The following is a 25579-nucleotide window of genomic DNA, read 5'->3' as shown; positions in this document are numbered from 1 at the left end:
GAAAGCAAAGGGAGATTCAGGATAGAACAGAAGGCAACGTGACCATGAACGGCAAAGACTGGATCAATGTAGCCATAAACTGAGAAATGCCAGTGCCTACAAGAAGCTGGGAAAAGCAAAAAACATACTCTCCCCTGAGAGCCTCTGGAGGGAGCATGACTCTGCCAATACCTTGACTTCAACCCAGTAAAAAGAATTTTCAAACGTGTGGCAACCAGACTCTGAGAATGAACAGTTTTTGAAGCTACCAAGTTTGTAGGATTTTTTACAGCAGCCATAGGAAACCAATACACAGACTGATCAGGGAAAAAAAAAAGAAAGAAAGTTACAAATATCATGAATAAGAAAAATGAAACTTATATAGATTCTACAGATAATTTAAAAAATAATAAAGGAGTATTATGAACGACTTTATGGCATTAAATTCAACATCTTAGACACAATAGGCAAATTCTCTAAAAGACAGAATCTTCCAAACCTATCTCAAAAAAATAGCCTGAACATACAATGACCTATTAAAAATATTGAGTTTGTAGTTAAAAACTTTCTCCCAAGTCTCAATGGCTTGACAGAAAGCAGAGCAGCAGTTGCCTATACAGGGATTTAGGAAGGGGGCACAACAGAAAGTTTTTGAAGGGTACAGATATATAAGTTCCCTATCTTGACTGGGGTAAGGGTTTCACAGCATACAAAACTGTCAAAATGTACCAAACTCTAAACCTTAACTATGTGCATTTATTGTATGTAAACTGTGCTTCACTAGAGCTGCTAAAACCACACACACACACACACACACACACACACCCGTCTGCAAATAAATTCTAGATGTCAATAGGGCTGACATGGTGAAATGGCTGGTCAGGAGAAAAATCCAAATATTCAAAGATCATAGCCTTCACTTAAGGGAAGGGCACAAAGGAGTTACTAATTAGAAGCAACAATAATATCTGATGAAACTGGGCTGCTGAAGTCAGGGACAAGATTACCAAGTGAGGACAGGCAGGCATGCAGGGTCCTTGGAATCTCTGAGGTTTTCCTTGAACTTATGCTTCCCTTTCTTTTTGTTTTATTTATGTATGGATTTTACCATCTACTGAAGAAAACTTAAGAAGAAGTAGAAGATATTATGACTAATGAATTACAAGATGCAAACTGTAGGCGGCTTCCCCACTGCTGGCAGTCTTCACAGACTAAATTCTTTGTTATAGGAAAAGATGCTCTGTGGAGAAAAGCAGGGCCCTCACTGTGACCAGGATAATCACTGCTCAGCTTCAAATATTACCCTCACTGCTTCCCAATTTGGGGCCGAAAAATGGGCTACAATGAAGCTGCGCAAGGACCCAACAGCACAGTCCTCCAGCCTGTCCTGACCCCACTGGAGGACTCAGTTCTCCTGCTCCACAGGCCTTTGGGAAGGAGAGGCATGTCAGCCACAGTGACACCAACAGATCGATGAGGATTTTAAGGCATCTGCTCCAATCTCAATGGGTTTTCTAATATTTCAATAGCTCTTCATGCCTTAGGAACCGATTTTCACCATCAGAAAAGTCCTAAGTAGTCTAGAGCCTTAGGTGTTAATGAGTAAATGAAACACAGAGGTATCAGATGACTTTCCCAAGGTCACACACTAATAAGCCTTTAGTAGAACTCAAGCTACCCAGTTATTCATGCCATAAAGACAAGACATTGTATATGCAGACTTAACTGGATTCTTCTTTGCATAAAAAAAAAAAAGAACTGTGAACAATATAACAAACCACTAAAACATGCACTTTCAAGCTACAGTAATAAACATGCCCTGTGCGCATGACTCTAATCCCTCAGACTCCTCTTGTTCTCTTTTTTAGGGCCTCACTTGCCACAGTCCCTAGCCCTAATTCCAGAGTTCCTGGTGTGAGAACATTCACTTCACTCTACTCTGAAAGTTCACCACACCCATCTCCAGGGAGCTGAGTATCGTTTACAAATAACTAGGAAAATGGACCCCACTTATTTCATGACATATTCAGTGTGTCTGGGAGCAGGTCTTTCCTACTGCTGGGGGGGCCTTCGTTCATCTCCAGCTGGCTCCTAACTACAGTCTCATGACACCCATTTCAAACAGACCTCTTCCTTGGACTTCCGCCGTTCCCTCCTGCCTGTCCGGCCAAGTCTTCTGTGGCCCACGAATCATGCCTGAGGCCCATACTGGGAGCCTTCCTCTGGGCGAGAACAGAAACAACAGGACGCCCTAACTGGGAGGAGCTCCTGATATTGGGAGTCACGTACAGAAATAAAATAAGCTACCACATGGCAGTTCAAGCACTCTAACAGAGGTACTGTTATGATAGGTAATCTCATACACTATGAGATTCAGGCCTAGGGAGCACCCAGAAAAAGCATGCCCGCTCAGGTACATAGTAAACCGAAGTCATTATTCCTCACTTCAAAGATGCTCTTGACCCTGCGTTACCTGATTTTTTGCAGTGAATCAGGATCAGAAATGTGGCCCTTGGCTATTCACTGCCTCTTCCTCCTTTCTATACCCAGCAAGTTGCTGAATTGTAATGAAAATTAATGTACGTATGCCTGTCTTCTTTTCACAAAACATCAGAAACTTTTATTTCTGCATCTGCACCCTCTGTGGCTCCCCAGCTCTCTGCTGCCCCACTGGACCCCCAGCAGCTGGTGAGCGACACTGCACGGGGCCGCGCAGACCAGGGCTGAAACTCCAGCTCCATCTTGGCCCCTGGGAGGGTTTCCAGAGCATCCAGCCCATTAGCCTGTATCTTCTCTCTGGCTAAGTGGGTGCAGTAGCAGCACTTGCCATTAGGAGGATCAGAGGGAACAAACTTCAGGTGTGATGGTTCCTCCAATGTGCCTGGGTCACAGGGTCACCAGATATTTAGTAAACGTTTCTGGGTGTGTCTAGGAGAGTGATTCTGAGTAAGATGAACACCTGAATCGGCAGACGGAGTGAAGCAGACTGCCCTCCCTGATGCAGGAGGGCGTCATCCCACCCAATGAGGGTCTGAACAGAACAAAAGGAGGATGAAGAGTTTATTGTCTCGGCCCACCTGCTTGACTTGAGACACTGGTCTTTCCCTGCCCCCAGACTGGGACGTCCACCATCACTCTGCTGGGTGTGTAGCTTGCAGAGGGCAGACTATGCTATGTTCTCGGCGCCCACAACCATGTGAGCCCATTCCTCATAATAAACTGATCTCCCTCCAGGCCTCCCTCTCTTACACACACACACCCCTCTCCTACTGGCTGCTTTGTGGAGACCCCCAGGACGAGTACATCCTGTATTCAGTGACAAAGCCTTGTTATATGGTCTCCTCCGGATCAATCCAGCCTCGCCACATTGCGGCCACCCTGCCTGCTAAAGCAGCCACCAATCACTTAGTTCACTTACCTGCTCAAACCCTTCTGGAACTGACCCACCAGGGCCTGTCTGATGAAGATAGGCCCCAGCCTATCTTTCTAGATTTCTCTCACAATTCTTCTCCTCTAATATGTTATGCTTCGGCAATCTTTGGGTAACCTGTTTTTACACAAAAAAGCTTCATATTTTTACGTCTCTATCTCTTACAGTGTTCCTGTTCTATGAGGTCACCCATGTTCCCAAGAGGATATTCTGTCACCTGAATCACGCTGTCAGTTTTATACCTCCCTTATGCTCTCACGGCTGGCTAATTTGTTTTGCAGGTGAGGTGGCTGATGCCTCTTCCATACTAAATTACATGGGATGAATGGCGCAGGTTTCATCTGCTTTATCATTTCCTTCCCATTGTACGTAGCCTAGGGTCATGCCAATAAAAGAAATTCAATAAATATTTGTTTAATGAATATGAGGGAAAAGGAGGGCAGGAAGGAGACAGGAACACGAGAGCAAATGAGGGTCACAGAGAGCTCCAGAATAAAGCAATCTGAATACACCGCAAGTTGCTAAACAATGTTGTGATTCATTATAAACGACCACTCAGATCCTGAGCGTATCTCTGCTGTTTTCCTCTTCAATATGCGGCAGATGATGTTTGTGATTACAAGCTGGTGCTTGGCACGTGTCCTGTTTGGAAGAATGGACTGCTGCTACTGATAAATTCAGCCCCATGTGGCTCAATCATTCCTTCACAGTCTGGCATTTATGCCAATACATTCTGAAATCCTTCTAAGGCAATCAATGTGCCAAGATATTGTGCTGAGCTGTTTGTCTACAGATGTGTGCCTGTGAGCTGATCATGGTACATTAAGGCCCGTATGCAATGGCTGTGTTAATCCAGTCATTATTATTCCAGGTTGCTAAAGCAAAGGCTTTTTTCTACTTATAAGGGGAGATGCTGAGAATGTTTTATGTTGCTAAAATGCTGGGTTTCCCCCCCCAAAAAACCTTGTTTTGTTATTATCTTAATTCTAAAATATTTCTTTCATTAGAGGTATCTACATAAATAATGACAATCCTAAATCTAGCCCAGCAATTCTCAAAAGAAATCTCTGAACTTGCTGACAGCTATGGGAATGTGGTGTGATGCTGAGGAAAAAACAAAACAGGAAAAATTACTACTTTAGACAATCTTTCTTGAGCAGAGGGAAATATTCTTTTTTAAAGTAAATAGATAGTCTTCTTAAACAACTATATTCTTAAGAGTATTAAGTCTTTGGACAAAGCAATTTTTAAGTGAAAGAATATAAAACTCAATCTAAGGGTCTTCTGCAGTATTCCCATAACAAGTTATTATACTTAGTGATACAAAAAGTCTCTCACCTACCCAGTTTATCAGTAGATATTCCCCAGTAAGATACAAGACTATGTATGACCTGCATATGCTAAAGGCTATTACAACCACAAGCTATGCTGAATAGTGCAGAGACTGAGTCTCCACCTTAGGGAATCAAATCAGCTAGATCTGAATCTAGCTCAGCTATGTAGAAGCTGTGCGAATTTGGGCAGGTTTCTTACCCTCTCTGGGTTTCATATGCCTCCTTATGTGAGCACATGTACTTCTTGGGTATACTGTGATGACTTAAGGTGGTAATGCATGTGAAGTATTGCAATAAAACTCAGATAATGAAGCTATGATTTCATCCATTAGCTCTCAGGTAGAATTTCTCCATAGATGAACTAGAAAGTTTTAAGCTGAAAGCTGTCAATAAATCACACAGGCTTTCCTTCTAGCTAAACAGTTTTTACTTTCAAGATTCCACAAAATAATTCAAAGAGTTCCATTAACATAAAAATAACTGATTCTATACTTATAATTTCTATTTCTTTTATAATTAACATTCCTACACAGATTACTAGTGAAACACTAGGTAACAGATCAATATGATCTATGCCACAGGCACTGTAATAAATGGCAGTTCTATCAAATTTAATGATATAGGCTTTCAAACTATTCATACAACCACAGTTAAATCAGAATTATCCCATTCTCTGCCTTCATTTTATTTATTTATTTTATTTATTTATTTGACACAGAGAGAGAGCACAAGCGGGTGGCAGGGGGGAGGTGCGACAGAGGGAGAAGGAGAAACAGGCTCCCTGATGCAATGTGAGGATCGATCCCAGGACCTGGTGATCAGGATCTAAGCCAGAGGCAGACGCTTAACAGTCTGAGCCACCCAGGAGACTCTCTGCCTTCATTTTAGACCATATGTAGACTCCCAAGAATTTAAATATTCTTATATCTCTATCATATCAGAATATTTTAAGATATGTGAAGTATAATTCTTGGTTTAAAAAGTGTGTACTCATATAGATATTTAAATTTGACATGACTATTTGAATAACATTCTATTGGCATGTTCCTTTATTAGATTCAGGCATTTAATACATAAATACCACAGAAAATAAAGATGAAAAATCTAACCTGGATTCATACATTCTCTACTGTTCTTTTTATGTTTGGTTTTATACATGATAGTTACCATGAATAAAGAAAACAAAAAGATAAGAATCAGGCTGAATTAAACAGCTCATAATTTTATGAGGGCAGAATATCTAAAAATCACGATTGTCCTGCCACATTCCAGAACCATGATTGCTACAAGCATATGTGGTACCTTGAAATATAACATCTTAAAGAAAAGAAACTGTTTTCTGTTAGTGTGATTTTCAGAAAATCATAATTACCCCCAAATAGTCAAGAACTAGACATAAAAATGAACCAAATATATGAGGCTATAAATATATTCACTAATTCTAAAGTAGTTCTCCTGCCTCACACTCCTCTCTTTGCCTACTCTCCAATTACCCTCACCACCACAACCACCACAAAAAGGGGTGGAGGGAATCTTGGTCTCCTACATGTTACAAACTATCAATGTCAGTCATTAATTATAGAATAAGAAATAAAGATGTGCTATAAAAATAACTTAGTACTAAGTTCTCCAAAACAGGGTAGGATATAGATGGAAGATTGGGTTCATGGAAATGAAGAGTTGATTCAAAATACGGATTTTCCAGCATTTTCCATCTTTCACTTATCAAGGTTTCACTCCAAAAATAAGTGACATTTAGGGCAGAATATAAATGCTACTGAAACATGAACAGGGCAGTAACTGCATCTTCCGTTGGTTCAGGTATGCTAAGATGTGTGAGATTTAAAATGTCATACTATGCCATGAATACAACAGACAAAGCTTGCAAGGGAGCTCCATAAATGTTTGCTTGCTAAATCCAAGGGAGTTGGTGTACCTGATTCTGGAGGCCTCAGGGTGGATGACGGATTCTACAATCTATTTTACTTACAGGATTCTACAATCTATTTTATTTACAGCGGCAAACCGAAAGTATCCTACATCAGCATATAAATAACATCTCTCTTAGTGCTGCTCCATAGGCTGGCTCTCTTGCCAATTAAGGTCTTCCCACCAAAGTTCTGTGTGGGCGCTGAGTTTGCTTTGAGTTAATAAAAAACACCAGATACTTCTGTAGACCTCACTGGAAAGGCAATCTACATAGCAAGTATGAATAAAAACATGGGTTTCAAAAGGAAGAAACAAACAAACAAACAAACAAAAAAACTTCATTAGAGAGCTCATTTAGTCTTCTTGTCTTAATCTACAAAATTAAGAATAATATATCCACCAATCACCCATAACATGTAAAACACAAATGACAAAATATAATCACTGTATTTCCCAAATCAAATATAACTTAAGTGACTTGACTAGTCTTAGTTAACTGGCATGAACCCAGCATCATTTTTCCAAAAAGATGTGCTAGGAACAATACAATACCACAATAAACCCTTCATTTTCTCTTCTCCAAAATATTTTATGGCCTAAAATGGTTAACTGAATACTCCAAGCTCATGAGATCAATTACTAAAATAAATTCTAACAAGGAAATTTATATGCATTAACAGCTGGTACTTTAGTTTTAATTTTTTTAAAAAAGCTATTGGATTCCCATAAGGAATTGATCATTTTTACTGAAGATAAGTTTTAAGCTTTACTTTCAAAGGCTCATCTTGTTACTTATAGCAAAATGAAAAGAACAAAATGAGATAACTTGCAAAGGTAGGAAAGACTGATAAATCTACGTAAATTCAAATAACTTTCAAAAACTAGTTCTAAATTTGGCTTAGGATAAAGTAATAAAGTAATCTTCAAATTTACCAGAAATAAAATATGACTAAGAAATAAATTTTCACAAATATTTCCTTATATGTATATATGTGAGGGACTCAGCTTTCTAAAGGACGTGGTTTAGGTTTACTCATGTATTATAAAAATCAGTTCAGAAATGCCAATGACTTTTTTACGGCAAAGTGTAATTTTCAGAGTTCTTGGCCTATGACAGTAATTTCCTTCAAGATCACAATTTTAATTTAAGACAAACCTGATATATAGCACTACACCTGAAACACAATTCATCACTCAATAAAATCCTATAAAATACCACTACATCAAAAAGAAAGCAAAGGAAATAAAGTTCTCAATTAATATTTAGGAGTAATTAATATTATTTGATTAACCTTATGCACATAGCATAACCCTGAGCCCCCAGACTTAAATAAAATTTGGACAGGCAAGATCTGCTAATGTAACACAATGCCTATGGGAAACTGGGATTTCCCGTACATTATGAGGGTGAGAACACCTTCTGTTTTCTCTTATGCGTACGCACATATGCATTTCTCTACAAAAATATATGTGTATGGATGTGTATGTGGAGATACACACACAGAGAAATAGAGGTTTTTTAGTTACAATGATCACCATTACAGAAATCTTTTATCACTTGCAGACCTTTACTTCCTGATTCCCTTTCTGACCTCTTCCCCATGCTTACTTGATGAAAACAGGGCATCACTGAAGATATAAGTACATTTATTTCAAATTGCTACAAATATTCTGTTCCTACTTCTATGTTTCCATATAATGCATAGGCACATGCCTACAACTCTAAAAGTTCTGAGAAACTATGGCAGAATTTCAACAGAGAACAGTTGGCAGAGGAAATGGAGAAGTGAGTTCCACATGCCCCACTCTAGAAATTGTATGGTAGGAACCAGAAAAAGACTGGTATTCAATTAGCACATGCAGCAGACCGATATTTGCATTCAGTGTCTGCAAGCCTGAGAACAGCACTCCCAACTAATCATCCCCTACGTGATTTCATTCAATCCATATTCACACCCAGAGACACGAGAGCTTTTAATGCTGCTCCTAATGTGTTATCCTACTGCCTATAATGACTGGGCAAAGGGAATTCGAGAGACAGTTCTCCAGATGCCTTAGCTTTTAGATGTTTGTGGGTATCTAACCTTATTTCCTTGGCAGCTTTGTGTTTAATTTGTGATTGTTTTTCATTAGGCAGAATCTTCTAATCTTCTAACATGACACAAACCATAATTTTACTTGATATAGTTTGAGATGCTCTTCTAGATAAATATGGCTCTCTAGGGATGAGGTCAGTTTTTGAAAATCTACATATGGCTGTTTTATTTTGAGGCATGTCTGCAGCTACCATATGGTCAGTGGCAATCTGTGAAGGGAGTCAGGATGTGTCTATTTAAAATACTGACTGAAACTTGATTTTCTACTTAGAAATGCTTTCATGCATCTACTTTTTCTGAATGCTGAAGCTTAGTCTTTCAAAAATGCAATCTGCCCTCTGTACTTCAAAATTCAAATACAAAATAAAATTTCTTTCTACCTATTTTTGGTTATGCATATATATATATATATATATATATATATATATATATATATATATATATAACAAGCACACTGAGATGTGGAAATGGTTCTAATCCTGCTATTCAACTTGTTCATGGCTTAGACTATCTTCTAGTATGATTCATAATCTTTTGAAGCCACAATTTAAGTAGAAGTGAAGTAAAGTGCAGCTGAATGCTCCTCAGGGATGTCCTAGAACATCTTGTCCTCTGAGGTCCCTCAAAGCATCAAGATTCTATGACTATGGTGAATGAAACCAATTTAGCAACATTTATGTTAAAAATATATGGCTCTTTGTGTGGAAAAATAGCCATGATGTAACTGTTATGTAGGAGTATAAACAAATGTTCTATTTGAGTGAGGTATATAGCTTTTATAAATTATTCCCATTCATTATTCATCAAGTTACTATAAATGTTTTAGGAAAATAGTGAAAGCCATTTTTCCAGCACTTTTCTAAAAAGTACTATTCATAAATATTCTATTTAGGCAGTTGGTATAAAGCTCTTTCACTTTGTTGTTATATATCCATTTGGTCTTTTAATGAAAAAGAAATACATCTGTGTGGGAGTCGAATGGTTGTAAAGGGCCAAGGCAAGCTAAATTATTTCTAATAAGACAAAGAACTGGCATTTTTAAAACTAGAAAATGGCATTTAAATAACCTCAAAAATGTCTGTTCCGAAATGGCATTTTGACCTAACAAGTGATGACCTAACTAGAGTCCCTAACCACACATACCTTCATCTCACTCTGCAAATTACCTCAAACCTTAATCCAGTTCAGAAGCCATCTGATGATATACCTCTGATATAACTTACCTCTTCTAGCTCAATGAAGGTAATTCTTTCCTCTCTGAGCTCCCATTTCTATACCCTGTCTTACTGTCTCCTTCCACCCCTGGGATCTTTCAAGCAGTACCTCCACTCCAATTATACAAAACTGCGATTTCATCATCTCTACATTTCTGGAAGAATAGGTCTACATCCATTTTCTTGATTTCTGGCATTTTTATGATGTAAGCACCCCCACCCCATCCTCCACCGCTCAAATGAAACTACTCTCTCAGAAAGTCATTGATGAAATTCTAATTGCTAATACCAAAAGTGAGGTAGTCATCCTCTTTATCTCCTCACATTTCATGCTATAACCAACTCTTTTGTAAATCTCTCTCATCCCCTGCCTTCGCTGATCTTATAGAATTTTGTTTCTCCTCTAAAATTTTATTCCATTTCAATGACCATTGCTGGATCTTTTTCTTCAGTCATCCTTAATGTAACATTATTTAAGATTTTACCCCTTAAATTCTTTTGTAGACAGTCTCTTATATTTCCAAAGTTCTATGTTTTCATTTTTAAAAATGCAACAACAAAAACCATGCACCCATGGCTTTTTCTTATAACACACAGTTTTCACTTATAATCCTGTCCTCCCTTCTTGATCATCAAAGTGGTGTCCTGATGCTTCAACAACTAACTTTATAAATCATATCATTGCATCTGTTATCACAGAGGATATTTTTCACTTCCCACACCGGGTGTCCCCTCTAGAAAGTCTCATGTAAGAAATGGAAATGCCAGCAAAAGTAGTATTATTTCTTCTTCTCCCCTCATGGACAGTGAGAATCATATAACTGACGGCACTATCTTTGTAGTTATGGCAGAGAGGGGGCTCAGAATCAAATATATCACCATTTATCATTAAGTGGGTACACCTCTATGGTTAATAAGATACAGCTACATATCAGTTCTCCCCTGGTGTTGATTTCCTCTTCTAATTCTTAATTTCCCACAGCATTATGTTTCTTTTTTTTTTTTTTTATTTTAGTTCCACTTTCTTGAACGTATTTTTGTAAGTTTCCTAAAATAACTTAGGAAATGAGTCAAGATATAACCAACCAAGCAACCCAGAACAACTGTAAGAACTTAGCAAATTCAAAATCAAATCATTAAATCACAGTTATACAGACAAAAATAAATGTTAGCCCTGCTCTTTTTTGGAAAAGGTATAGAAAAATTTCTTCTAGAAATACAAGCTCATTTTTGGTTTCTCTTCACTCCTTATATCCTACTTTGGGTTGATCAACAAATACGCTTGTCAAATGTCCTCAGATTATCCCCAAGTTCCATCCCATGTTCGGCTTTATCAAATGAATATGCAGCCATAATCATTTCACCCCTTTCTTCATGACATAACTTCGAAGTTTCCCCAATACTTAAAGACTTATTATGGTGCTCAAAGTTGCATGGCATTGAGTTTCAAATCTAACTCCCACAATAGCATAGTCATAGTGAACTTATCACTACTCAGAGAACATATATACTGCCATACCTCTATGTCCTAGTTCAAGCCTGTCATGTTCCTGGAATATTTAAACCAGTCCCAAATCTCCAAAATCCTACCACCCCTTGAGGTCCAGCTCAAATAACATCTTAAATCCATGGGTCTTCCCTGATCTGACTCAAATGTCAGAATTATTAGCTTGCTCTATTTTTCAAACTCCTCTTACATCACTTTATTTTGATTTGTACAATGACCATTTTTATACATTTCTTTATCTACTACGAAGTGTTTAACCTACAGTAAGTGCTCACTAATTACTGAACTGAATAAAAGATAATTTGGTTTATACAAAATATATCCTTTCAATGTTTTCCATCTAATAACATTTATTTCTTTTAAGGTCTTATATTAACAAATGACTTGAAATGTTACCATCCTTGTCACATGGTACAAAAAGTTTATTAATCATACTTATTTCCATCATTTCAGAACTGGCTAAGGTTGTAGTACCAGCAATCCCTAGATGTATGAAAATCCCTATGCCATGTTTTCTTTATGACAGTGAATAAACTAATAGGTGACCTCTCATGACCTTCTGACTCACTAAAAATACTATTTATAGTTATAAATCATTATAATTTATATTGGAGTTTGGAGCAAAATACATGCCTACAATGAAAAATGAAAACACAGTATGCATAAAGACTGACTGTGATGCCCTACTTCTTAGGAAACTAACTGATAAAATATAGTGAAAAACTTAAGGTATAAAGTAGGCTCTTCATTGGATCTCTTTCATTCACACTTTACTGCTCAAGTGAAATCTGTAAGAATCACATGGTAAAAACACATGAATAGCATTTATGGTTCAAGTAGAGCAGGGAACATAGCCCACAAAACCCAAAGACCTTCTGCTGGGAAACGTATCTTCCAAGAGCCTGCTGCCCAAGTATGCAGTTTATGCAAATTAAGGTTAATTAACATGACTCATCCATTATATTGCACTTGCTAATGACCTCAGTTCTTCTTTCACTGAGAAAACAGAAGCAATTAGAAGAGAACTAATTCATTTTCTCACCAGAACAGCAGTCTCCCTTTATCTTGACCCATATGCTCTGCCATACCCCCTGGTACAAGGCTAACCTGTCTACTTTTGATCTGAATCCTATCCCTTTGAGCTCTGAAGGAGAACATGCTCCTGTTCTTATTCCTCCCACTGTCCTGATGTCAGTTCCCCTCTCCTCTGGATCCTCCCCATTAGCATACAACCTTGATACAATAAAATAAAACTGAAAATATCAACTTAAAAAAAAAAAACACATCACCTTCCACTTCATACCTAATTTTTCTGTTCTCGTCTACAGAAAATCTCAAGAATCGTCTATACCTGTTATCTCCACTTTCTTACCTCCTTTTCTCTCCTCAGTCCCATTCTAATTAGGCTTTCACCTCTACCAACCTATTGAAATTGCTCTTGTAAAGGTTTCTAAGTATCTCCAATTGGCAAATTCAATGGTAAACTTCCTTCCACCCTTCCTTCTTCAAACACTTTGATCGCTACCTTCTGGAAACCATTTTCTTCTGGTTTTACTCCAACATCACTGGATCCTTTGTGCTCCTCTATGGGATCTCCCAACTTTGAAATGCCTTGGGGACCAGATCTCTCCTTTTCTTTCCATAAATACATTCGCCACTGATGTCCTCCAACCCCATGACTCCCATGACATTGCCATGCCAATCTCACCTCTGAGTGCCAGACTCACAAACCCAACTTCTTACTTCACATCTGCACTTCAATATCTAATCTCCATCTCAAATTGTGCTAGCCAAAACAGTACTCTTGACTCCCCAGCAATTCACTTTGGACAAAATAAAACCTCCATTTACCCTGCTGCTTAAGCAACCAGAGTCCTCTTTCTCTCTGTTAAATCTATTCACTTAGGCTGCCTTTTCTTTATAGCACTTACAACTACCAGAAGTCGGTTATGTATTTGTTTTCTTGTCTACTATTTATCTCCCTCACTAGACTAACTTCTATTTGGCTGGGGTCCTGGACTCTAATGCCTATTCCCAGGACAGTCTGTGCCCTGCATATGTGTTAAAAGGATTCTTCTGCTTCAAAAACTACAAGAGCTTTTGATTCAAGGCACATTTCCATACCATTCTTTCTGATCTCTTTCAGATTCAGAGGAAAAAGCATGCGCTCTGAAATTAGACGTGCCTGGATTTCTTATGAGCTCTGCTGTCCTACTCCCAACCTGCCAGCAGCGTTTTCCTCATCATTGACATCATTTATTTAGCACTTAATATATTCCACAAATGACATCAACGTCATTATATACACATCATTGAATTCTAACAGCAAATATATGGGGTAAGTGTTATCATCCCTGTTTCATGGATCACAGAATTGCTAACTGGTAGAGCTAGGACTTAGCTGAGGACCTGGTTCCAAAGCCTGTCTCTTAGCCAATGTATTCTCCTGCAGCCCCAGTTCCATAATAAGTCCAAGGTCTCCCACAGAGCAATGAACAAAGAGGACACAAGGCCAGATCTGACCTCAACCCACGTTCTTACTAACTATGCTGATCTCTAAAGCAGGGTGATGACGGCACAAAATGAGATGATGTGTGTACTCAACAGCCTCTAGCTCCCTGTCCTGAGTTCTTGTGACCGCATTTTAAAAAGCTTCACATTGCTTCCAAAAGTTTTCTTTAGTCTCTATATCACCTGCCAGTGTTTTTTTTTTTTTTTCCCTTCCAGTGTTTTTGAAGCACTTCTTCAATGAAAATCCAAATGTAGATACTACAGAATTTTTCCCAAGACATGTTCAAACTTATTAAGGTATCATATAGCAATTTGTTTACAATTTTAGAAAATTAGCACGGAACAATGACTATCACTGAATATCACTGCCTATAAACTGAGAAGCTTTACATTATGTGTTTCAATAAATAATTCCTACTCCCCATAATTTTCTTTGTAAAGTTTTACATAATTTTTCACAGAACACTTAAGAGGCAAAATTCATTTCTTTTGTCAACATATCCTAAATGTTGACTTAATCAAACATTTCACATTCAGGCACTTTTATGTGTTATAACTGAATTAAAGCTTAATTTTACAATTCAGAAATCTTAAAACTCATACTAGCATTCAAAAGCATGCATTCTTTCTCTCCAATATTTATCTATTGTGTCACATGGCCAAAATCCTTTGTTATGCCTGGAAAGGGCTAAACTGTTACTCACTATAGCAATCCTTTTTAACAAATGCCTCTGGTTTAGAGAGACAACTATTTAACAGATGGATATGGAGAGCAAGTTTCACTTAGGCAAACTGTATACTTTTTGTTAAATAATGATTTTAGAAAATCGAGGGGGAGAAAAAATCACCTTCCTCCGCCTGCTTACCTTTTTGTTACTCTGCTATGGATAGGAAGAAAACAATGCCAAGAGAGGCAACTGAGAAAATTCTGTACTCCCTAATATTAAACCAACACAATAATTTTAACTACATGCATCCTTCTAAAGATAATCTATTTGCATTCTGAATTCCCATACAAAAATAGGTCCATACAATAGCTTTATTCACGTGACTACTTGGACAATGTCTACATTATTACTATAGTGCCACTGAAGAGTAGTGAAAATTCTTTAAATCTCCATGACAAGTCCCATTAATTTTAATTGAAGTTTCCCATTCCCAGTCTATCCTTGGCAGATAAAACAGTTTAGAGATTGCAGCCAAATATAAGATTTCCCAGGGGGCATCTGAAAATAAGTTATAAGTATTCAACTAAGCCACCTGTCTGAATGAAGATTTATTCATTTGATCAGAATAGCTTTCCAAACTTCAAACAACCCATGCACAGAACAGATGTAGCTCTTTAAGCGCAACTGATTTTACTTCACTTTCTGTTAACATGCATAACAAATGGATAGAGCAACTCTAAAGAGTCAAAACATGTAAATGTTCAATAATATATATTTGTTTATTAGTCCGAAGTCATAAATAAACGTCAAACCATATTCTTATATTTGAACACTCTAAATAATTAGGTACACTAACAACAGACTGGTAGCACTCCCTTGTAAGCTAAGTGCCCAAATATAACAACTCATACACTGCAACAATGACACCACCATTCAGTGATGTGACTCATAGAAAAGAATTGTAGTCATGGCCTATCAGCCTTGTTCAGGACTTCACCTTCTTGTCCTCTAATAAGTCTAATATCAGACCTTAAGATAGCTGCTCCCTTAGATAATCATATTAGATACCTATTATGACAACCCTAAAGAAGGTTCTTTCTAGTTACCATCAAATGCAATTTATCGTCATCACCAGAACCCTGTACTAAATGGCAGGTACCAAGATAAATGAGACATGGCCCTTGCCTTCAAGACGCTTACATCGTAGATGGCACTTATCATGGTAGGCACTGATAAGAACCACGAAGTGTCAATAAATAACCCGAGAGCGGAGAACAGGAAAGAGATACTCTAGCTGAAGTAGAATATATTTAAACATGATTTATTAGTTTCATGATTCATTCCAAATTACAATGCTTAATTCATAAATGTTATTTCTGGTGTTTCTACTTAATATAATGTTTTAACTTTTTAAAAATTTTTAATTTTTAATTTCTTATTAACATATAATGTATTATTAGCCCCAATGTTTTAATTTCTGATGAGAAATAAGTAATTTGAATGAGAGAGACCAGACTTACCTTGTGAAATATTTTATATAAAACTTTTTCACTGAATAGTGTCCAACTACCAATACCAAAACACCCACCTTCTAGACGCTTAGATCTCTTGAAGCTTTCTGGCCTTATCATTACGTACAGAATAAAATCTCCTTCTAGAAAACCTTAAATATATTGTCTTACTCTTCCCATAACTCTTCCACTGTCATCTCATGTAATACACTAACATGTTTTCTGACCCAAAATTAAAATGTTAAAAACCAGAAAGGAAAGCAGAAAACAACATACGTATTTTAAGCTTGTGACTGGATTTCATTAGGTTTGACATCTGTGGTGAAAGTGGGTTTGAAGGAACTGGAGAGAGGAAGTTGGCATGAGCTAGTAATATTTGACATCCACTACATTCAAGCTCTATATAAATTAATCTGCACTATTACCCAAGAAATTGATAGTATTAATCTCACTTGGCAGATTAGAAAACAAAGGCTCAGAAAGGCTCAGAAAGTAACTTTTCAAAGATCGAAGAGTTAGTACATGCTAAGGTCAATGCTTATCTGACTTCAAAGTCCAAAAGAGACCCTAATCTTTCCACATATCAAACCTTCTCTATTTTTTTTTTCGACATTGAACAAGTAACTGAGCCAAACAGGATTTCATTCATAATTAGAGATTATTTTGTCCCAGCCTTCACTTTCTCTAGAAAAAAAAAAGCAGTGGAGTGGGCTTTACTAAAAAGAGGTACGGGCTTTTTCTATTCTCATTACATTAAGAATGATTATGAAGTAATGCAGCTAATTTTTTTTTTTTAAGATTTATTTATTTTAGAGAGCATGTGTGTGCGCTTCTAGGGGGAGGGCCAGAGGGAGAGAAGGAGAGAAAGAGAGAAAGAGAGAGAAAGAGATTCTGGAGCAGACTCCTCACTGAGGGCAGAGCCCAATACCAATGAAGATATCAATGCCCGCCAGGCTCAATCTCATGACCCGGAAGATCTTGACCTGAGCCAAAACCAAGAGTCAGACGCTTAACTGAATGAGCCACCCAGGTGCCCCAAATATGGCTGATTTTTGAAGAAACATATCAAAACTTAGAAACCTGTCTCTTTCAAAGTCACCTTGGGAAGAAGGTTATGGAATTATTTTACTGATGATATTACAGGTTAAAATATTTCTGGAAATCTTTTAGAACCATCTTCAGAACCAGCGGCATACTTTGAATGCGCTCAGTAATCACAAATCTTCATCCTGTGTGCGTGCGTGCGTGCGCACACACACACACAATTGGTCTTAAGGAGTGGAGTCATTCAGAGGTGAGCTTTACTGATAAAGAATTTTTTAGTTGAATAAAAGCATCCGAGATGAAAAGAAGTATCTATAAATTAATGAGCTATGCCAACCTATTGCTCATCCTTTGCCTTCCTTAAACTTCCACTTCCTTCCTTTCTAAATCATTATCTTTCATAAGCATGTTTCCTTTCATTAAAGGTCTCAGTACTACTAGTAAGAATATTTAATGTGTGTTTTCATTACCGTTGTCTCTCCTACATCACTGTAAGCACTATGAGCTCAGTAAACATGTGTTTTTGTCATAGTGTCTCTGGCATCTACAGAGAACTCTACAAGTAAGCATTCAATAAATATTTGTTGAGTGAATGGAACATATTGTCTTGTGACTCAAGAACTGGCTCTTGAGGCAATTCTAATAAAATTAGAAATATTCTGAGGAATAAATGGCTGCATCTCCAAAGGTAAATTCTTCTTGGTTAAGAAATGCATACTTGTAGAGTCACACTCAATGTTTAATAAACTGTTTACAAAATAGGATAACAGCAATAATAAATGTCATCTTTTTTATAAACAAGGGGTTTAATGAAGAAAAAGTACACAGAATTAAATTTTTTGATTTACCTTTTGTTTGTACAGACTTCAAATGTAAATTTCTTTTTTGTTGTTTTTTAAAAGGATTATTTATTTATTTATTCGACAGACAGAGATGACGAGTAGGCAGAGAAGCAGGCAGAGAGAGAATGGGGGAAGCAGGCTCCCTGCCAAGCAGAGAGCCCAATGCGGGGCTTAATCCCAGAAACCTGAGATCATGACCTGAGCTGAAGGCAGAGGCTTTAACCCACTGAGCCACCCCGGCGCCTCAAATGTAAATTTCTGGTACTGAAACTAGTATACAATCTGCTATATTATATATAGAGAAGGAAATTACTAGGAAATCATTACCACCAGTAATTATGAAGGTTTAACGCAAAAATTCTGGGTTATTAACATCCAGTAAATTTATTCCAGTCATTCTTATTTAGGGTGATTATTATTTTTTTTTTAAAGATTTTTATTTATTTATTTGACATAGATCACAGGTAGACAGAGAGGCAGGCAGAGAGAAAGGAGGAAGCAGGCTCCCTGCTGAGCAGAGAGCCTGATGTGGGACTCGATCCCAGGACCCTGGGATCATGACGTGAGCCGAAGGCAGAGGTTTTAATCCACTGAGCCACCCAGGTGCCCCGGGTGATTATTTTTTAATCAAAACCACTTGTTTTTTTTGGTAATGTTTCATAAATAGTAGGCAATAGTTTCTCTCACTTAATTTTTTAGGTGGCTAATGCCCTTGTTGACTAAAATTGAGAGCTTTCTACAAAGATCGAGAGATTTGAGACGCCTGGGTGGCTCAGTGGGTTAAGCCGCTGCCTTCGACTTAGGTCATGATCTCAGGGTCCTGAGATCGAGTCCCGCGTCGGGCTCTCTGCTCAGCAGGGAGCCTGCTTCCCTCTCTCTCTCTCTCTGCCTGCCTCTCCATCTACTTTTGATTTCTCTCTGTCAAATAAATAAATAAAAAATCTTTAAAAAAAAAAATTGAGAGATTTTTGTCAACATCTTTACAGCTTTGTGAGCAGCAAAACAAACAGTCCTTAGACAATAGCTTTTCAAGTGCTCATTAACCGATACAGATTTGCTGTCATATAGCTTTACAAAGACCAAAGAAGGAGTCTACAGGCAGTCACTGGGGAAATCACCAAGAAGAAAGAGTTTGACAGTCATTTTTAAACTCTTCATAAGCAAGAACATCCTAATTAGAATATCAAATCTACCAATTTACTTCTCTAACCTATAGTTAGGCTATTTACATGTTTAGGGTAAGGTGATTGGTAAAAAAAAAAATAAAATTCCTATCAGAGTAGCAGTATTAATATGCAGGTAAGGTTGGTTTTCTAGGAAGTTCCGAGATAATAAATAACAAAGGGAGACCACCTCAAACTTCACAGCCTAGAGGACTCCGCTACCGCAGTTTCCAGTGGTCTGTCCACTGTGGTCTTTCTAGTGCTTTATGTGTCTGTGTATATGTCCATCCTGCTGTGTCTTAGTGTCATACGGTTTGCTACATACAATTCCCATAGCTCCCTTTACTTCTATTCCTTACACCTGTTCATTTTCTGTTTCTGAAATCACCATGTTAACCATTAACGGCATTCTGTGATGCCCGCCAGGCTCAAGCTCATGACCATCGCTTATTTAATAAAAATGAAATAAAATTATTCATGGGAGGTAATAATGATTAAGAAAAGTATTAAGGAACAGAGCAAAATGATTATTAATTCACAATGTGTCTCCTAATAACTTCCTTTTGAAGCGTCAAAAAGATAAATGAAAGGAGTAAAAATGTTCCAGAAACTAAGAAACTAGGTTAAGTAGTTGGTACATAGATGGGCTGCTTTTAGAAAACCATCAAACAACACACTGACATCGGAAGACACACCTAAAGTTTGGATGCTGAAAGGAAATATTTATAAAACCTAGCAGTTGTCATTTATCTTATAATCTACCCACCAAAACGTCAGACTTGAGATCAACAAAATATTAAACAAATCCCTAATTCTTTCATGTTCCTTGCACTAGGGTGGTTCTCTACCTCTTTTCATGCTGCCAGATCACATCCCCATCAATAAATCCTGACATGAAAAACAGAGCGAAGAATTTTTTTCAAAGCGCACACATTTTCTGGAAATACTGACCATGCCTGCTGGCTACATTTGATCCACTCCACCCGCTATGAGAGTTACTGATTTAGCTGAGTCCTTTATTAGTGAACTGTTTTCTGATATAATGAACCAGTATGCTATTTCTCAAACTATCTGATGGACCAGTTTTTGAAAATTTTCCAATCTGTTGCAGACTGATACTTTGTTAAATACAATAAAAACAAATTACTAGAAAAATGAAATAAAAAAAAGACACGCAAAATACAAGCACTTGTTTTATTAGATTCAAAAGACATAAAATTATACTGTTCATCACTATACTGATTTCTAAATACTCTCAATTTCTTGATTTAACTCAGAGCAGACCAAAAAAAAAAAAAAAAGGAGTGGGGGTAGTATTTACAGACAGACATCACCATGGTCAGGTCACACTCACCACACTCACCAAGCCAACCAATTTCAAAGAGCATAAATCTCAGGAACACCTAGCCAACAGGTTACAGGGTTTACATGAGCATTAGTCTGGATTAAAGTTGTCACTTATACCAAGATGATGACTGCACTGAGTTGGGCTACCCAAAGGAATGTATTTCTTAGAAGCACAAGGGTAACAACAATTGGGAGAAAGATTTAAATACTTAGAGATGATAAAATATTAAGTTCTGGCCACAAACTGTACATTCAACAACTCAACTGCCCCCTCTGGTAGCTTTTAAACTGCACCTTCAGTTTTAAGAGAAATGACTTTCCCTGCATGAAGCTATAAGTAAACCCAGTTGCTCAAAGAAACCCACAGCTTCACACCATGGCCAGGCTGTCATGAACAAAATATTTAAATGCCTAGTAAAATTCGGTCTCTGTCCTGAAGGATCTTGCTAGACAGGCGGATCTATCAACAAACAATGATAGAGCAGTGCAGTAAGTGCTGTAATTGAAACATGCGTGAAAATCATGGTGGCAGACACCATCTATACATCAGTGATCCCCAGATTCGCATCTCTAAATTCACCCTGTCTCCTGGGCGAAAAATTTGCTCACCCAACTGTCTGCAATTTTTTCACCTGTATGTCCAAAGTCATCTCAAGCTAAGTCCAAAGCAAACTCCTAACCCCCTTTCCCCAAAGTATTACCTCCCTCTCCTACGATCTCTCTCCATTAACAGCTACCCATCTTCACGATGTTCCAGGTAAAAACTTCAGGTCATCTTTAATTCCTCTAACTTCTCATATACCTCATTTCCAATGCATAAGTAAATATGCCAACTCTACACTCTACCACTTCTCACTCTCCTTGTAGCAATCATGTAGACATAAGCCTCTTGTTGCTGAATTATTCCAGTAGCCACCAGTTAAGGGACCTGAGTCTACCACTGTCTCACTCCAGTCCACTGTGAACACAGGAGCCAGGTGGGTCTTTATAAACCCATGTCTGCCAGGTCCGTCCTCTGCTCATAACCCTCCAGTGTTCTTCCCCTTCTCTTTAGAATAAAAGCCCAAATCCTTACAGTCCCTACATAATCTGCTCTTCTGACCTTAACTCCTGAAGCCCTCCAAGCAGTTCTGCTTCAGCCATGCTGCATGACTTACTTACCTCCCCCATTTTTGCTTTTTGAATACACGCCACCTTTCTGACTTTCCTGGACCAACCTACAAAGAAGTGTAACCCCTTTGTCCCATTGTTGTCTACTGTCTTTTATCTTGTATCACTTTGTCCCTGTTCCTCGTTAACTTTTATTACCACCTGTTTTCACTAAGTTTTCATGTTCATTGGTCACCTCTCCTCATCAGAAAGAAAACTTGAAGAGGGCTTCTTTTGGAATACTGCTAAATCTTCAGGATCCAGAACAGTGACGGTAAGTAATAGGCAACCACAAATATTTTCTGAATGAGTGAACGATCCAAAATGCACGTCCTGTCTAGGTGGTTACTGGGGCTGCGCAGGACGAATTTACACAAAACAGATGAAACTGAAACTAGGTCCTGAAAGAAGCTTCAAGATTGTCTGATATGAAAAGGGCTAAAAATATCATTGCCATATGCACATTTCCCACAAAATCCTGAAGCACAAAAATGCATTATAGGAAAGACTATTAACTTCCTAGCTGAGAGAGTTACCCCAAAAAGAAAGTGATCCCCATGATCCAGAAAAGGATCAGGGTATAAATTAACAATAAGAAAATTACAGTTTTGTTTTGTAAATTGCCACAGTCCCAATAAAATTTTATAGATAAAAAATTACTGTAAAATATATTAAGCTTTAAATAATATAAACTTGCTCTCAATAATGTTTATTGTTGTCAAGTTTTTTTTTGGGGGGGGCACAGTGTTCAATTTCATTCTCCTAGTTTTCCCTATAAAATGGGACTAGAATTCTGATTTTAAAAAGAAAACCAAAGAGAAAAAAATAGTTTTCACCATCAAGGACCTCAGAGTTCCTCTGCCATACATCTATCCTTGACATCTATAGCCATTCTGGAATCTTATTTCTCAAATATTACCTCTCACCATACGAAACTGTCTTACACATATTTATTTTCTTGTAGGTTTCTCCTCTTCCCATTAGAAAGTGAATTCTTTCTACCAGAGCGGAGACTTACCTCTCTTCTCCACAATATCCGTAGGGTCTGACTGGTGCCCAAGCACACAGAGCATCCAATAAATAAATGCTCAATGAAAGTATAAATAAAATTCAAATAATAAAGAAATGAGTATTTTTCATAGAGGGCTAAGACTTTAACTTCCAGCTCCTGTTTTAGCAGGGCATTCTCCCTGAGTTTTTAACATGATCAAAAGTATGAGATGAATTGTGTCCATACTCACGTCTGGTTTTACCAAGTTCTACGAATAGTATCTCAGCACCTGCCAGAGAAACATGAAGTCTGGGAAATGGGGGCTGTGGTGTTATAGTGCTAGGAGAACACTGCAAAAGAAGGCAAAGAGATTCCTGCAATTCCTTCCAGGGACATAACTAGATGTCCCCACCCCACAGAAGTGACACTGGGGCTTAATGTAGTCCCTGCTGGCAGCTGTGCTAGGAACACTTCAATATCCTACCATCCACACTTAGTGGACGCATTGTCTGATCACAGTACAGAGACCTTAAGCAGTGTCAACTGTCTCTATAATAAAAGCTTTACTGAAAGCCCAATTCTATGTTTGGATGTTTCTTAAACATCCAGACCCCTCATACACACACACACACACACCCCACAGATTAGTCTCAAATGCTTTAAATTTATAAACCTAGGCATCGAGGCCCATGTCTTCTCTCTTTTTTCATCATTGCAACATCTGTCCATCCCTCCCTCCTTCTCCTACCGTCCTGTTGTCCACCCTCAAAATTCACTCATTCTTTCATTTGTGCATTTGTTTATACATTTCATAAACAGCCATTAGTATCATTCAAAAACACTTTTTCTGTGTTGGTACCATTGCAAAATAGCCTCACGGGCTAAGGAAGGAAACACAACCTGTGCCGATTACCTGCTAATCCTTGCAGGTAGCTGTCCAGGGGAACCTTTTCTCCTGAGGTTCAGGTCCCCTCAGGCAGTGGCAGCTCCCTTACTGGCTTTGTGAAGGGAGGCTGCCACTGCCTTCCCCACCCACATGAAGTCCCGGCTCCCTCCCTCAGCTCCACTCCCTGTACTGGCCAGCCTTGGACAAGGTCCCAGAGGCTACCACTGAGACATCCAGGGAAGAAGCCTCAGTGAGGGTCAGTGTTTGGGATAAAGCTGTAATCCCTGCTACAACTGCTGATTCCCTCTCCTTTTAAAATCACCCTTAAGGTAACAGTGGATGCACCTTACTCAGATCTTAGCATGATTAAAATCAAAGAAGAGGAAAATGGATGCCTGAAGAACGTGTGGACTTACCAATGAGGACTGTGAACTATAAGGTGCTGGCAGCTTTCAGTTTTTTCCATCAGAAACAAAAATAAATGAGCTACCATCTACTGTCACAATTTCATTAAAAAAAGAATTTATAAAGTAGTAAGAATATGATTTTAGGATAAAAAGCAGTCCTCCAAAGAAAGAATATTAGACAGCCTAATTTTTTCATGTGTGAAAAATAACAGCATAGTGAGGACATTGTGTGTGTGTGCGCGCGTGCGCACGCACATGTGCATCTGCATGAACGTTGAGTCAGATCCAAAGCAATGGTGGACCAAGGGGGCAATTAAGTAGCATGTATTCTAGAGAGGCACATGTGAAAAGAGAGGGGGTACTCCTCACATTCCAAGCCAACAGATAGGGACCAAGAAAATCACCCATCAAGACAGGAGGTGCCTGCATGAATGGGAAACACCAAAACCTCATGGTCTAGTGAGGCATGGATTTATGAGGTAACCTTACTAATCTGCCCTCATGTCTATTTAAGCAGGAAGCAGGGAGAAATGGAGCACATTCAGCAGCAGGATTGGCAGGTAGGAAATGGGAGAGGGTGAGGGTAGGGCACGGCAACCAAATGGCCTGAACAACAGTCATTCAGCAGGGCAAAATGCCACTTTGAGCTCATCAGAGATGAAGGACAAAGCCTTAACTCATATAGGAAACCGAAGTTTTAAATCAAATGGACTTAGAAAAAAATGGGGAACAGAATTTGAGAATTCTGTTTTCCTATGAGAAAGAATTGTTCTACAAAGGATAGGTGGACTCAGTGAGTAGAAAAAAAAATTAAAAACAAAAAGTTTGAACCCCATGAAGTTAAGACTATATAATGAACCAGTTATAAAATACTCAGTTCTCTAAGTTGGCTAAAAACCAAAGAAAACTCTATGGGGATGCATTGGATGGCTCAGGTTGTGGTCATAGGGTTCTGGGATAGAACCCCATATCAAACTCCCTGATCAGTGGGGAGTCTGGTTCTCATGCTCGGTCTCTCTCAAATAAATAAGTAAAAGCAGAAGGAAGAAAGGAAAGGGCGAGGGAAGTGGAGGGAAGGAAAGACTGACGGACTCTATGGATCAGCACAGGCCCCCAGAGTGTTTTTGGAAAAGACCTATCTAGTCCCAAGTCTTCATTTCATACACACACACACACACACACACACACACACAAATGGTGCTCAGCTTCAGCTCACACTGAAGGACCCACATTATTATGTTTTCTACTTTTATTCTTTTTTTTCACACCGGATATTGCATTGACAGCACCAGCACACCCTGGCAGGTGCGAGCTAGTTAGCAAACTCAGGGCTGTCAGAAGAACAACAGAACATCACTTTCACAGAGGCAGTACGAAGAAACATGTAGGAGCGCCCCTCGATTCCACGGCCCCACATTTCACTAGCCATTAACTGTGATTTTGTTTGTTTTACTCAGGCTTCATCTTTCCTTCTATTTCCCCCTTGCTTTCTTTTCCCCCTTTCTCCACCAGTTTTCTTTCCAAACCCCTAAAGTCAATTATGGCAAACAGTATAATGATCGTGGAGAAGG

The 25579-nt window shown here is 38.4% G+C and overlaps 1 protein-coding gene and 1 pseudogene across 1 annotated transcript in view; one reads left to right on the top strand and one right to left on the bottom strand.

The window, feature by feature from the left end:
• Positions 1 to 25579, bottom strand: part of SLC2A13 (solute carrier family 2 member 13) — a 374984-nt gene that overhangs the window by 215391 nt on the left and 134014 nt on the right. The gene's annotated exons all lie outside the window — the stretch shown is intronic.
• Positions 1313 to 25579, top strand: part of LOC131838194 (small ribosomal subunit protein eS1-like) — a 41250-nt pseudogene continuing 16983 nt past the window's right edge.

The sequence above is a fragment of the Mustela lutreola genome, chromosome 8, assembly GCF_030435805.1.
Source record: "Mustela lutreola isolate mMusLut2 chromosome 8, mMusLut2.pri, whole genome shotgun sequence".
Taxonomy (NCBI): Eukaryota; Metazoa; Chordata; class Mammalia; order Carnivora; family Mustelidae; genus Mustela; species Mustela lutreola.
This window is presented reverse-complemented; position numbering and strand designations above follow the sequence as displayed.